Below are 4,829 nucleotides of genomic sequence, written 5' to 3'. Positions count from 1 at the left end.
AAATCAATCAAGTTCTTTACTACTTTATAACGAGGATCAGCTTTTCTCCAGTTTCCAGTAACACGTTTCTCATTTCCATCTGACACCTCAACAGAATGACCCTTACCAGCCATATTTCTACCAACATTCTATTCATGATGACTTAGGTATTCTCTAAGAAGTTGAGGCTTTCTCTCTAGCTCTCCTCTTTTCTTTCTCATTTGTCTCTAGAATCATCCTCAATGTCCATATTTCTAGCTTGCACTTCACAACTCTTCCAGCCTCTACCTGTTACCCAGTTCCAAAGCCGCTTCTACATTAGTTGGTATTTGTTACAGCAGCACCCCACTTCACAGTACCAATTTTTGTCTTAGTCTGTTCAGGCTGCTATAACAAAATATCATCAACTATATCGGGGTGACTTATAGATAGAAGATATTTCTCACAGTGCTGAAGGCTGTGAAGTCCAGGATCAAGGTGCTGGCAGATTCAGTGTTTAATGAGAACCAGCTTCCTGGTTCACAGACGGCCATCTTCTCTCTGTGCTCTCATGTAGATGGAGGGGGGAGCGTTTTATAAGGGCCCTGATCTCACTGATGAGGGATACAGACTCATGACCTAATTACCTCCCCATAACACCACTTCAAAATATGTCACACTGGGGATTATGTTTCAACAATATTTTTAAGGGGACACAGATACTCAGCCTATAACAGTGTTTATGCTACATTTACAAAGTGTACTATTAGGTGGCCATTAAAAAGAATATACTCATTTCTCATTATTCACAGGAGTTATGTTCTATAAAGTTGGTTCTGAATTAGCAAATACAGAAACATTGCTCCAAAAGGAATTACAGGGTTAGGTTCCATTTAGCCATAACATTTTTGTCAACTGATCAATAGATAACCTTGTTTTATGTGTGTTCTGTTTAAAGACATATTATTTAATATATATTTCTTAGAAGTAATTAATTTCATGGTACTGAAATAAAGTCAGAGCATTTGGGGGCCATGTGTGTTATATAGATTTGTTTACCAATGCTTTTATAAACAAGTCAATCTCATCAGCTTTAACAGTCTGCTCTTAACTCATCACCTGTATAACACTTAATAGGTATTTTAAAAAAAATCTTTCTACAGCCTCCTGATGTGAGAATCAGCCTTGTCTGCAAGTTTAACATTTTTCAAGCCATACCACCTTTTGAAACGTGCAAGTCAGTCAACACTAACAAAGAACTTTTAACATTTTCATGACCCTGGGTAAAGTGACTATAAATTTCTTTGGCTTTCAACTTCACAACAATGCTGTCCCCTGCACTTTTATTATTAGTCATCATCTCATGAATCCATAAATTTAGCTTCTTTTTCATTATTTCCATAGCTTCATCCCACATTGCAGATGTTACTTAGCACTTCTGGGGTGACCTCACATACAGGTATACAAATTTGCTTTTTCTTTCTCTGGATGTACCCTATTATTGATTCATTAGCATTGAACTCATGGTCCACAGCAGTATAAATCAAGCCTGAATGAAGTTTATCTAACATGTATCTTCTGTGTAAGACACAGCACTGACTGCTTGTGCTTACAAACCCTAGATAGCAGTTCATCACTATGCTTGAGGGTCATTTAAACAGTGAAATCATTGACAAAAGCGTACAAAGGCAAAATAAAAAAAATGTGCCATGTAGACCACAAGAAGAACATTTGTTTAAATACAAGAGCTAAAATAACAAGGCAGAATGTTACCTTGTTTGACCTCAGATGGAATGTGCACATCAGATGGCTCAAATTTTTCACTGTTCTGCACATGTCTGCAAATGACCATAAAGGCTCCAGAAGTATTGATTGGGGTTATAAATAAATTTTGGCGAATAAGCAAATCCATAAATACAGAATCCATGAATAATGAGAATCAATCATATATACAAAGAAGAATATTACAGCATATTTTATTTGTTTGGATTCACTTTTGAAATATTTTATAAGCATTTGATACATGATGATAAACACCAAGTTTACAAGGATTTATGAGAATTCATTCTCTTAGTACACATACATATATGTACAGTGGAATGAATATGAAATTAATTATTGTCCACACTTGGTCACTGTTTATAACTTAGTGTGTTTACAAGTTTTAGTATACAATTATATTTTGCATAGTGGTAGATGGGTACAGAAAAGAGAAAATAAAGGATTCATCTGATTAACAATGGAAAGTTTATCTCTTTCTCTTCACCTTTGGTATGCACCTCTACTCTAACGAACACTCCCTTTACTCCTCTTATATTCTATACTCTTCATACCAATATAGAAAATGAAGAGAATAATAGAACGATATTAAGTATATAAACTTTGTTAATAAAAATTACCTGCTTTCCTACAATTTTAATAGCAAGGTAATGAATATATTAAAACGATAAAAAGTAGAAGAGACCAAAAAGGAAAAATATATGATTTTATATTGTTACTGAATTTTTTGTTTTATTTTCTGACTTAGTATCATTATACTTGGACAAGTGGCATGCACTGACAAAGTAAGCTTACATGCAAGTGTTAATCTATATTTTATTTCAGCAAAAACATAGTCCATCACTTAAAATTTGTATATGTAAATTTGTCAACAACACTCTCTATGCTGAAGTCATACCAATGTGTGAGGTAAGAAGCCCTTTGAAGATAGGGACTGTCGTGCATTTCAGGTTTGTATCACCAACCTTCTACACAGTTGCCAGGTTTATAGTAGGACCTCAATAAATAGTCACTTTATTAAGTAAATATTAGTTGTTGAAAACGGAAGTATTCCAGTTTTTAAAGTTCATTCAAAAATATGTTTCTGACATATTAAAGAAAAAGTCCATTGGGTCTATGGCAGATTAGTGAAATGAAATGCTAACTATGGTAGTGAATGCAAACAAAGACTGTATGTATTCACAATGAATTAAGTGTTGCAGTGAAAAAAAAATTGCCTTCTTTCCACAAAGTTGGGACCATCTGTTTGATCATAATTATTAAGGAAATAAAGTGATTTCTGAGGTTCTATTGATAAACTTTAAGATATTGCTAGACTATTGGGTTGTGTGCAAGAGGATGGTGAGTTCATAGTTTTTTCTTACAACATTGGCCATCTTGCTATGTTAATTTCATGTGAACAATGTGGTCAAATAAAATAATTAGAATGACATAAGGAAAATGGTGTGTTAGTGAAGTGTTAGTACAGACATGCTGTAGAGTTTAGTTAAAAGACATAGCAAGAATTTCACCCATAAGTAGAGCCAGTGCAGATTTCTAAACCAAATCATAATATGTTCTATATGCTTAATATCTACAGACTATGAACTATACAGCTGACTTCATTTTAATTAGGTTTTTTACTTCCTAGGTCATCAACACACATGCACACACACACACACACACACACACACACTCTTCTAGAATTCACATATATGGTGTATAGTAGTTTTGTCATCATTAGGCCATACAGAATAACTTCTCAGGTCTAGAGTTTTAAAAGATATAAAATTTTGCTAATCAAAAAAAGAATGAAGATATTCATACTGAATTCTTAGTTGCATTACATTGTAAACAGAAAACCATATTTATTCTTAGTGCAATTGAAAGTGTATATCATTTTGAGGCTCACATTTTTTCTAGGAGTTCTCATTTCATATTCACTTTCAAAACAAATTAGAATGAATTATGGTATACATATAGTGGAATATTACATGGCAATAATAAAGAATGAATTATGGAAGTGACCACAAGGATGAATCTCACAGAAATTATATTTTGTAGAAAAATAAGGCACAAATGCCTATTTACTGTACATACAAAATAATTTTATTTAAGAACAGAAAAAAATAGCTTTATAATGATAAAGTCAGAATAGTTATCTCTCCTGGGGATGCTGAGAGGAGTCAGGGCCTGGGTAGATATTAACAGGGATAAAACATGAGGGATACTTCTTGAGTGTTAGAAATGTTTTATGTCTGATCCCATTGTACCTGTAATACTAATGCACTTTATTCCTTTGTCCTCAATGGAAAAAATTTTCAAAAGTACTTACCACATAATAAATAAATATATATAATTTTTATTAGAGTATAGTTGATTTACAATGTTATGTTAGTTTCAGGTGTACAGCAAAGTGAATCAGTTGTACATGTATTTATATACACTCTTTTTAAGGTAAGTTTTGATCCACCTCCTAGAGTAATGAAAATAAAAACAAAAACAAATGGGACCTAATTAAACTTCAAAGCTTTTGCACAGCAAAGGAAACCATAAACAAAATGAAAAGACAACCCTCAGAATGGGAGCCACATACTAAATATTAGCCATATTAGCTTAATTGATTTTAAATTCAATGGAGAGGGAATACATTTAAACATTTTACCTGTAAGATATAAAAAGTGGCTTCTGTCTATTCAAAACTATTTTTTAAAGATATAAAATAATCTAACATTAATATATCACTTCTGAAAACATTTGTGTAAAATTTTTTAGATAAATGACACTTTGCTCTGAAATGTTTGTTATTTGATTTGATATGAGCAAGCTGCTCATATATGCAAAAAGAAAACATTTGATATTGTATCAGATTGTAGTGCATTAATCTGACAAACTTACATCAACTTAAAAAAATGGATTGTTAATACACTCTGTACTCAAGTGTGATGTATACAGGAATACTATATATAGTTATCCTGGATATCCATTATACAAACTTAAGTGATCCACTCTTATCACAGTCCATGTGAGTTGTGCCCCCTATAGTTATTCATTGCAGCATTCTAAATATTTTATGCATAGAGCGTAATCACACTATTTCCCATCAAAATCTT

General features: G+C 32.6%; 1 long non-coding RNA gene across 1 annotated transcript; it reads left to right on the top strand.

The window, feature by feature from the left end:
- Window positions 1–1,117: 1,117 nt before the first annotated feature.
- On the top strand, window positions 1,118–2,646 carry LOC141278670 (uncharacterized). Its single transcript, XR_012331706.1, has 3 exons — window positions 1,118–1,241; window positions 1,363–1,417; window positions 2,563–2,646. It is a non-coding gene; the product is annotated as an uncharacterized lncRNA (long non-coding RNA).
- Window positions 2,647–4,829: the final 2,183 nt, after the last annotated feature.

This window comes from Tursiops truncatus, chromosome 5, assembly GCF_011762595.2.
Source record: "Tursiops truncatus isolate mTurTru1 chromosome 5, mTurTru1.mat.Y, whole genome shotgun sequence".
Lineage (NCBI taxonomy): Eukaryota > Metazoa > Chordata > Mammalia > Artiodactyla > Delphinidae > Tursiops > Tursiops truncatus.
The sequence above is the reverse complement of the archived record's forward strand: the minus strand, read 5'-3'. Positions and strand labels throughout refer to the sequence as shown.